Source organism: Pan troglodytes, chromosome 1, assembly GCF_028858775.2.
Source record: "Pan troglodytes isolate AG18354 chromosome 1, NHGRI_mPanTro3-v2.0_pri, whole genome shotgun sequence".
Lineage (NCBI taxonomy): Eukaryota > Metazoa > Chordata > Mammalia > Primates > Hominidae > Pan > Pan troglodytes.
The window spans coordinates 116,417,240-116,428,837 of record NC_072398.2 but is presented as its reverse complement, the minus strand read 5'-3'; positions in this window follow the sequence as shown (position 1 = coordinate 116,428,837).

Here is an 11,598-nt window from a genome sequence, read left to right as displayed (position 1 = left end):
TCTTCACAACAAGCCTATGAAATGGGTGGTATTATAATCATTTTGCAGATGAGGAAACCAAGACTCAGAAAGATTAAGTCGAGGTACAGCATACTAGGTGGCAGCTACCTCCCCCTTTTCCATCTTGCTTTTAATTTAGTTTTTCAACACATATTCCTATCATCTTGATTGCTTTACAGACCAACAATCCTTTAATCTGCCCTAAAGAAGAAGCAGTATAGACCTGATTTCCATCTTTGAATCAGTCTGTCCAATTTCATCCAATTTCAAGCTAAGTGCAAGTTAAATTCAGTGTGTATAGCATTAAATTCCACTGTCTACTAAAATATTAAACCTTGTTATTCTAGTAAGTACTGTCAAGCCCACATTGATGAGATAGTGAATAGTAAAGGCGGCATTATTGTAATTTTTAAGTTAAAGCCTGATTTGTTTGCTCATTTTTTAAAAAGCAAATTCTCATATAGTATGAACCAGTCACTGAATTTTTTAAAACAATTATGTTTTTAAAAGTGAAATGAATGGAAATATGCTGTTTCCTGCTGTTTTCCCCACTCCTTTGCTCTCCTTCCCACCCCGTGTGCATATATTATACATTTCTTTCTTCCAGAGATGCTCACAGCTGTTTCTCTTCCTCTCTCTTGAGCTCTCTAGGCAGCTTTCATTCTTTCACTTAAGCATGCTTGGAGCCTCATGCAAACTCCCCCACAGTATGATTGCTTCCACACTTTCATATGCTTTAAGGAATATCAGCTGAGAACTGCTTATTGATCCCAAGTGGGGAATCCTCTCTTACAAAGCCGTTGGCCATTGATGAAGAAATGTTAAGGCATCCTTGTCCTTGTCCTTGTCCACTTCCAGTTCCTCATGCTGATGCCTCCCAAACTAGGCCCACCCTCAGCTCAGAGCCTCCTTTTCTAAATATTTCTGGTGGAGCTGCTTTTTCTATTTCTCAGACTCTGATCAATGGAACCACTTGGTCATTCTAGTTTTAAATTAGATTGCTATCCAGTTTAGGGATTTTATTTTGAAATCCAAATATGGAAAAGAGTTAGTTGCTCCCCAAGTGCTTAAAGTCTTAAGAGACAAGGTTTCCATCTGCTCAGGTAGCATCACCGGCTCATGTCTTCTTCCACCCACCAAGCAGCAGGAACACTGAGTGGCTGGGCCAGGGTATAGTAGGCAGACGTCGCAGATCATGCTATTCTTGGTTGGCAGAGCCAGCTTTACTGTAGCCTTGTCAGTGCTCAGTACTGCAGGAAGAAATGAAGGAAGGAGCCAGCATGTTTGGAGTGCTTGTTTTGCTCTAGGAAGTATCCACAACCTCTTGAGAAGATTCAATCCCACAATCCTAGAAAGTGAAGACTTTCCAAGGACCTCTCTCCTACCATCACTGTTTTACCAATGAGAAAATTGAGCCCCCAAAAGTTGAATGGTTTGCCCAAGCCCACACAGCACATAAGTAAAAGTGACAGATGGCAGCCTAGCCCTCTGACTCCTAATTCAGTGCATTTTGCATTTCTCCACAGCTGGCAGGTGTTCCACATGCTAAAAGCTCACATTGGAAATGAATTTGGTGCATTGGAAAGCGGCACTGTGATGCCTGCAATCGTTTAATTGTTACATATCAACATGACTCATATTCCAAAGGTGATGCTTCTTTTCTGCCCAGGCACTGACTTTGGAAGCTGCTGCCTGGGCGGCAGCCATGATATCCACACTCTCTGCATCCCCTTAGGTATGGGTAACTGAGTCAGAAAAAAATATAGCACACTTTCTGAATGGTATGCCTTTTGTCACAAAAATTTAATTTTTATTAAGCAACTAAAACTAAAGACTTACACTCTAGCAGGATGACATTTAAAAGATAGTAAGTAAAATTTGGAGCAAGGGTTTTAAAAAAAATAGAGTTCAAAATAGAAATGAGTTAACCTCTTAGCCTTTCCCTCATTTCTGTATACTGCTTTAAAAAAGAATGCTTAACTATTCTTTCATCTACATTATTAGGTAATAAAGTATTCCTCTCCCTGACATTAAGTTTGCCTGTAGGATTTTTCATCTAAGGAAATATGTAATCTCTCACTAATTTTTGGCTAATCCCAAGAAGAATTTTTCTTTACTTCTCCATGTATGCCCTTTCTAATTTATGTTTAAAAAATCCTTTTGATGTTATTATTAAAACCAAAATGAAAAATTCTAGCTTATAACAAAATTAATTCTTAAAATACATTGAGATGAAGCATTATGTGGTTTTTAGATACATTAGATGATGTCTTCACAGGTATTCAGACCATCTACAATCCTCTAAAATTCCCATGAATATTTTTCAAATACCTCTATTCCAGTATCTTGTCACCTTTCTTGGATGAGTGATTTCTAAAACATTGTTTATTCATCGTTGCAGAACAATGGCCCCAGAACCACAGTGGCAAGAATGACTTACAGACCAAACAATTACATTGAAATCATTAAGGTATAGCAGTTGACTCCTTAGGATGAAGACAGACACCTAGAGAAGTAAAAAAGATATACTCATCAGCCAATCATTCAGCAAGTATTTACTGTGAGGCGTTTCAGTCAAGGCTCTTTGATTGTAGGGCCAGCTAGTTTAAATAAAGATAGAGACTGTTGTAAAGGTATCAAGATCTCATGTGAATTGGAGCTGGGAACTGGAAGGCCGCAGGGAGCTGAGACAAACCTTCACACATCACTCCATCTCAGAATACAGGATTCCCCATCTTTGATCCTGTTTGTGCAGCTCCATCCTCCTCTCAGGACACTGTGGTCTTCTCTTGACTTATGGATTCTGCTTCCCCATTCTCCAGCCTGCATCTGAATTTGGCTTGCCATACTGTGGGTTCAGGTCCTAATTCTGCTAGTCCTTTCAGCCTGATTCCCACAGATGATTAGCTCAAATGCTGAGTGTCCCAAATTTCAGAAAGGGGAATGTGATTAGCCCAGGTTGGATCAGGAGCAGTCCAGTCTGCTGTGGCTGTAGAGTCGTGTTTTATAAGCATGGCCATCTCAGGACGCCTTTCATCAAGGGCAAGAATTTGGGGCAGTTACCAGGGAAAAAAGATGTGGGCTGCTTACTGTGAGCACCAACTATGTGTTCTTTCTAGTGCAGTGTGGTGGAACAAAGCTCAGGTATTAGAGTCCATGTAGACATGGCATTCAAATCTAAGTTTTACCACTTGCTAATTCTTCTGGACAAGTTAATTAACTTTCCATTTTAATTTCTTAATCTGTAGAATGGGAACAATAACAGCCTCAGAGTGTTATAGTGAAGATTAAATAAGATGATGTTTGCCAACTGTTTGGCACTGGAAAGTACTAAAAACAATGCTAGTTTTCTTTAGTTCTTGTATATGCTAGGCTATATGCTAAATTTAGAAGTAATACATCTAATAAGGGTTTTCATGACACGTGGAAAGCACGTATCACATTAACATTTGGACTGCTGAAAAACCAAGAATTCTCTATAACAAAAAAGAAGGATATTAAACAAATAGACACTACCCCAACATCTCTCTTTTTGGCACCAAATAACAATATGAGTGACTAACATTTGCTTAATGCTGTACAGCATAAAGGTGTTTTCTTTCTTTTCTATTTTTTTTTTTTGAGGTGGAGCCTCACTCTGTTACCCAGGCTGGAGTGCAGTAGTGTGATCTTGGCTCACTGCAACCTCCACCTCCTGAGTTCAAGCCATTCTCCTGCGTCAGCCTCCTGAGTAGCTGGGATTACAGGCATGCACCATAACACCCAGCTGTTTTTTGTATTTTTACTAGAGCCGATGTTTCTCCATGTTGGCCAGGCTGGTCTCGAACTCCTGACCTCAAGTAATCCACCTGCCTTGGCCTCCCAAAGTTCTGGGATTACAGGTGTGAGCAACTGGGCCCGGCCATAGGTGATTTTCACTTTCTTTTTGTTCTCTTTTCATTCTCCCTACAACCCTGTGAGACTGATACACTTACTAGCCTCTTTTTACTGCTAAAAAATTGGTCAAGATCACATGGTTTGTAATTAACTGATGCGGGATTCAAATCTAGGCCCTTTGACTCTAAAATTCATTATGCTTTTCAGCACACCCAACAGAAAATAATTAAATTCTGTATTGGTTATTTCAGGAGCAGATTGCCTATTTTATTATGTGATTCTTCACCCCCTGCCCTCGCTGCATTGAGATACAATCCAGACACTTTACCATGGCTGCTAAAAGCTCTTCAACAGTTTATTCCAACCTCCCTTTTCAACCTTGTGTAGCCCATTGTCCAAACGCTTCATAGTCTAACATGCCTCTTTGGGATTTTTCAACTTTTCCTATCCTAAGAGTGTCCTTCTCCATCCTCTGGTTCAGTGAAGTCCTGTGAAGCTTTCGTCCCATTCAATCGTTGCCTCCTCTGGAAAGCCTTCCTCTTTGTCCTTCAAGGCAGCTTTATTCCTTCCCTCCTCTGGGCTTCCTTGGCAGTGTGTTCACACCACTTCAAATTAGAGCAAATATGCAGGCTGTGTCAGGAATGAAAGCCTTTTCGCCTTTGTCTCCTAGTGTCTACTACAGCACTAGATATGGTGCCTGTAGCAACAGAACAGGTTGCAGACCTGTGAGATAAAGGCCTGAGCCCCTGAAAAAACATTGGTCTGTGTCAGAGTGGCTTCAGAACTGGGTAGGGCTGGGCTCTGCACGTACCTGGGAAGGAGGTACTCTTACTTTAAAGGACATGTGTCAAAGGGGCAGCACCTTCCATTAAAACAGAGGAGGGTTTAAAATGAGTACTTAGGAAATAATTTTTTTTTAAATAAAAAGCCAGAGCTATTCCTGTCTCCATCAGACAGCCTAATTTGTATAACCGGGCTTCTGCCTCCATTTTTTATTAAATATTTCTCTTTTGAGCTGGCACTCTGCTCTGAGCCCCAGCTGACTTAGCCAGCCTGGCTGCTCCTGTCAGTCCCCCTCTCATGGCAAGGAAGGAGGGCACTGTCAGTAAAAAGGCTTCAGCTTTCAGTGCTTTTATGGGACAAGCTTAAGTTTGCTGAAGATTCAGGTCAAGACCAAGGTTAACTCACTGCAGGGAAATGCTTACAATGGCATAGTAACTCAGAACAATAAACTTGTGCCAAGACTAAAAATGTGTTACTATCCTATACTGATTGCTGCCATATTGATTCATTATGTCAGAGCTTCTTGGATAGCAGTGGCTTCAATCAAGTCTGAATTCACCGGCATCTTTGGGCCCCGGACATTGGGCAATACAGTAACTTTCCAGAAGATGAACTGAGCCAGAAATAATTCCACCCCCTACTTTATACCTCCAGCTCCTACAACAGAATCTCTGCTTAGCTTGGTACCATTTCCTCTGAGACTGGACTTTCTAGAGCTTTCCTGATCGAAACCAGGGCTCAAAAATAAATTTAAGGATGGGAGAACATACCAACTTTAATACAACACCAAGTTTAGAGTCTTTTAACTGAGTTCCGGGAGCTGCCACTGGCTCATCAAAACAGGGTACCGGCTGGGTACAGTGGCTTACAACTGTAATCCTAGCACTTTGGGAGGCCGAGGCAGACTGACTGCCTGAGCTCAGGAGTTCGAGACCAGCTTGGGTAACACCGTGAAAAACCATCTCTACTAAAATACCAAAGAAATTAGCCAGGCGTGGCGGCATGCGCCTGTAGTCCCAGCTACTCAGGGGGCTGAGGCGGGAGAATTGCTTGAACCCGGAATGCGGAGGTCGCAGTGAGCCGAGATCGCGCCACTGCACTCCAGCCTGGGCAACAGAGTGAGACTCTGTCTCTAAAAAAGAAAAAAAAAGGTACTCTGATATCATTCTCCAGCCCTTATTCCCCCAACATTGTCATTTCCAACTACGAAGGTTTTTATTTGGTGCGCCTATTTGCCAAAACTCATATAAATCAGAGTGTATACTTTGTAAGGCTTAGGTTTAATTTTTAAAAATTTAGAAGCTGCATGAGTGAGGTTTGAGATTAAGTGTGCAAAGATGTTTAGGAGCAGCTGCCCCACCCACCTTCAGATTGAGATGGATGGGGAGCAATAGTGGGTTTGAGCTGCCTATAATTGAAAAAGTGTGTGCCCCAAATCTCATACTTATTCTGCATTTCTACAAGAGCCATAACTCTAAGGCTTTCCATTAGAACCCCAATAAAGGGGATGTCTTCAACTTTAAGCATCCCAGATACTCTTGGTGTTTGTTATACTTATAGAACAAGGTTAGACATGTCAAGGATAAAAGGGGAGAGAAGGAGGGCCCATTCCCTGGACAAGCAGCATAAACTAGAAGAGTAGCATTTGTGAATGAATGCATAATAGGAGGGCAAATATGAACCACACAAATCCAATCGCTAACCCTGGGAGGCACACCCATATTGACCACAACAGTTCTCCCAGAAGGTGTCCAGGGCACAGTCAGAGCTGCCAGGTGTCAAGTCTGAGGTCTCCATTCACACTGTCTTCTATGTAAGTGAATGTGGTTCCTAAAGTTGTGCAACATGGTGGTTGTGAGCAGCGGAAGCCACAGGGGACACCAAAATGTGGGTCCCTAGGGCAGAATCCCAGATCTTCAGGCCGGCCCTCTGTAAGCCCTAAAATTGTGTCAGTGGCACCTTCAGAAGAAGCTGAGGAATGGCATTCATATGAACATTCAACTGCTGATCACCTGCTCGGTGAAAAGTGTACTGTATGGTGTGAGGAATCAAATGTGTATGAGAGATGTTTAGTGAGTATCTGAAGGTGCATATGAGGATGGGCTCCCATCTCTTATCTGGCTGTGAGTTTGCTGCTTGACTATAATTTTAATGTGCCAACAGCTCATATACTGTACACTCCTAACACCAATCCCTGTACTTTCCCACCTCACCCTCCCCTGTTTCCTTAACTCTTTCCTTTTAAATGACATGCTACAGACCACAAAATATAAACAACTGTAGATTAGACTTTGGAGTTAGAATCTCTCCACAAATTTGATTTTGTTCTTTGCTCCTTTAGAATATTTAAATTTTGACATTTAAAAGCTCTACTAGTGCTTTGTGTGTGCGCATGTATTCACACTCATTACCTATACACAAATAATTCACAGATGACATTTCTAGTTAAGTACGAGCCCAGGGCTATAAAAAACAACTTTCAAGGGAAACCAACTTTCAAGGTGAATCATAAATTATAGTATTTAAAAGTTGGCAAAAATCCAAATGTGATATTTTATTTTCATTGCAGGTCTATGGAATTTGAATAAGGGCCATTCATAGTTGCTCAGTAGAAGAGTGCTATTTTAGAAAAAGAAAGGAGCTGATTTTCTTTGTTTATTTTTCTGGAAGAGTAAGGCAGGACCTAAAGAGACGATATCAATTAGCACAATATTCTAGTTACTCATTGGAGCTTGCGGAGTTGGTAACACAAAGAACTAAGGGGCAAATTCACAAGACACCTGACTCAGTGTGAGGCTTACAAAAGGGTAGTTCACAGTTATCAGCACACAAACATTACCTGGGGAATTGCTCAAAGTACAGTAGCCCCGGCGGCCCTGAGATCCTATATAAGAGGTCTGAGGGTGATGTAGGTGGTCAGGAAACCATACTGAGAAACCTCTGTTTGCAGTGAAAACCTGCTGACTGATAGTGAACATACATGAAGCGGACATGGGGGCTCATTTGGCTATTCTCACAACTTATTGGTAGGTTTACATTTTTATAGAATAAAAAGTAAAACAAAACAAAAACCAAAACATCCTCTCACTATGCACCTAATTCTCCAAACACCTCCATGTCTCAGAAACATAAGCAAATAAGACAAAGGACCGGGGGGCCTCGGCGAAGGGGATCTCCTCCAGCCTCCAATTCGTGGCTCTGCCTGGGGTTATGTGTGCACTGAAATTTTCCACACTTGTTGAAAAGCCACATAGGGGATGCTTACTCAGAAGTCTGACCACTTCCAATCAGACCAGGTGTCAGACTGACAGCATGTGAGAAGGGGTGCTTTTGTCCCCGAGCCTTCCAGAGGACAGAAGGGGGCCCACTCAAATCCACAGGTGTAGATGTGCTTTGCACGTTGCCAGGTTGCATTTTCTCCACTAGCTGTGGTGAGGAGCCACAGCTAGAAATTCTTTTCCTAGGGGCTAAGAACCCAAACATATGTGACTGATTAGAGCTAATGTCTCATTTCTAATTCTATTGATTCCTTGAAAAGAGCAAGTCTCAAAGACTGTGGCTATTCTTAGCAATTTTGCCTCCTCCCCCACCGTGATCGCTGCCTCTGAGAGAGGAAGGTGGAGGCCCGCAGGGACTCACTCTTGTCAGCTGGGCAGCAGGGATTCCTGCCTTCCTGGTATCAGTGGGGCTCAGTCTCCAAAGCACATGCCTGCAGATCAACACACACTCACACACACCCACATGTGGGTCTCTCTCACCTCCCTTCTTTCCCATTTCTAAGCCACAGCTGTGGTAAGGCCACTCTTAATAACAACAGGGCTTCTCACTAGGTTTAAGAACTCTGTGACTTCCACAGTCAAAGTGTGTTCCTTCTCCTTAGTCTGTCGTCTTCCTGTGATTTGGTAGGAAAGCCTCTTCATGGTCTTTCTTTTAGTTATCACAGGAAATAAAGGAAAAGCTTAAGCCTCATTCATCCAGATCAAGACTTTGGTCCTAAGAGAGGCTTTTCCAATGCAGACATAGCAACATCCCAGGAGGCCTGATCCTTGTGCCCCTCAGAGCAGAACTGAGGAAAAAACACTGTTGCCCGGCCATACCCAGTCAGCCTTTAGGGGAAGGTGGGGCTCCATGCAATGCCCTGCGAGGTTTTCCCTGTGGTGGCCCCATTCAGTGTTTGTTAAGTTGAACTGAATTAATCACATGGAAGTCCCCTGAGTGTTCTCCAAGTGTATCCAGCCCTATTCTGTGCAAAGCCCTGTGGTTTCCCAGACAGTGTCTCAGACCTCATGCCTCAGACCTGGTACAAATGACCTGATGTCTAGTTCTAGCACTGCTACCAGGTAGATGCATGATCTCAGACAATCTCCTGACTTCTCTGAATCTTATTTTCTGCATTAGTGAAAACAAAAGCCTTGAACTGGAATTACTAAATGTTTTCTATGACCGCCTCCAGCTCTACAGAGGTAAGGATAACGATCTGATGGAATACCGGTTTTCCCTTTAAGTGAAAATGTCCACTAAGTTGCCAAAGCCCATCATATATGTTTGTACTCTGTTCTCCATTCTTCTGGCTTGGAAAACAGAACAAGTTGAATGCAATCTCATAGTTCACATTCATACAACAAAAATCAGAGCTTTCCAAGCCAGCACTGGGGATAAAATGATGATAAATGGAAACTAACTTTATCATCCAAAAATACCCCCTCAAACGCTGAAGAAATATTGATAATAACACTCCATCTGCTGAATAAATCAGAACAAGACTGGAGATTCTACTCAACATTGTTTGAGCATGGAGGACAGCCAGTAAAGTACTAGGGTTTCATGAAAACTGATCTCAGGAGAACTGACATAAATAAAGCATGTCAAAGTTTAAAAGAGGAGAATGAAAATAAAAGGAATAGCAGAAGTGTTTTCTGTTTGTTATTATCTTCATTGTAAGAACTCTTGTAGAAATAGCACAGGTCTAGAAATCAAGATGCTTGGCTTCTAGTTCAGTCTTTACCACTGATTCCCACCTAAACTCAGTAAAGTCACTTCACCTCTCTATACAGGCTACCTTATTTGGTGACTGTGAGGCTTAAACAAAAAACATAAAAAGACACTTAGGGAGAAGAAAAGGTGTCTAAAGCTTAAGATGCTATGTGAATAAACTGCATGGTTAATTATAGATAATAATAGTAAAATAATCCTTCCAAGTACTGTAGTAAAAGAGCCCAGGGAGGTAGCTGCAGTTTGAGGGCACCCCCTGCAGGTTGACCCAGAAGTTGGCATCAGAATAGAGACCCGGATTTCCAGCCTTTTGGACCTTCAAGGGAACTGCGCTCAGCCTGGGCTAAGCAATGAGACTTGCAGTGGAGATGGGTGGGGGGAAATTGAGAAAGCCCAGTTTAGTCTTTACTGCCAAGATTCCTGCAGCAATATTATTAAGGTCCACTAGGGTCTCCTCCCCACCCCACCACCAGTCTCAGATCTTTTGGATAAGGTCCAGATTCCTAAAAGAGAGGCTGTTAGTTCTCTTGGCCTTTCACTACCAATGTAAATACTCTGGGGAAGTGCCCAGGTTCTCCCAAAGTCATCTTAAAGTGCAGGGTAGCCCTAGGTGACTGACGGTCAGCTGGTATTTGGAGTTGGAGTCCTCAGGTTTGAAAAGTTCCACCAGGTTGCAGAACTCTTGGCTTATATATAGATTCTTGGTTCCTCTAGTGAGTATCTGTGAGTTCCCCACCCCCAAACAATGTAATAAATGGAGCCTACAGTCTAAATGACTAATCAGCCATATAAATGGGCCCAAATAACTTCTGAGGCTAAAGTAGTAACAGCTGTAAATATTACAGTACATAGTTGGAAACTTAAACTGGGATAAGTCCAGTAATTTATAGGTATCTCTGCATGTTTACATAAATGTGGTGAACTGCCAGGATTGCTAGCATATACCATATGGAAAATAAAAATCATTCTTTGTAGGGGGAAGGGATGCTCTCTTAGATATTCTATCTGGGAAAGAACATGAAAATACATGGAACATGAAAATAGAAAGTAGGGCACGCAATCTGAGCTACATATAATAATCTTTGGGAGTTCAATACCACAAAAAAATTCTTTTTAAAAATTGTGATTTCTGGCTTTTTCCTCCTCTTTCCCAGATCCTTAGCTTCCGATGCTAATAAAATATCTGAATTGCTGCTGCAGAAGCATACCTCTATATTCTCAGGCTTCTGAAATTGTGAGTGTGGAAAAAGGAAGTGTCAAAAATTGTGTTTGACTTTCTAATATCCAAGGTAAAGAAATCCCCAAAGATAAAGAAAAGGGGATTAAGCTATTACTCTGCTTGTCAATCATGACATAGTCCATTTGCACAGGTTTTTAGAGAAAATTTTTGGAGAAGAACTTTGGATTATTTGAACAAATGAGGTATTTCAAAGAATCATAGAATTTTAGCAGTAGAGGGAAATCTAAGAATTATTTTATTTTACAGATGCAGAACTATTTTCCAAAGAGGTAAAGTGGCTTGTTTAAAATGTACTAGTATCAGAGCCATGTCTTTCATTTGAAAATGGGAGAGAAAAAATTAAGTGGAAGAGGAAGAGGCAAAGGAGGGAAGATACTGATTTAGTAGAAAAAGGTACACACAGAAACAGAGATAGATACATACAGAAGGAGAATAAAGAGAGAATAAAGAGAAAGGAGAAAGAGAAGAAGGCAGTCTTGTAAGAGGGCAGAAGATAGAGTGGTTGATGCACAAATATGAGAAAATGCCATCGTACATATTAATAGTAGCCCATGCTTCCTTTTCTTGACATTCTCTACATAATGAACCTACTCTCCAACTTACTAAATGGGACATCTTATAAGAATCCAGATTTCTGGGCATTCCTGAGCATTGGGAAGCTTGCCACCAGCTTAAATAAATTGCTCCTAGTCTAATTTGGACAGTGC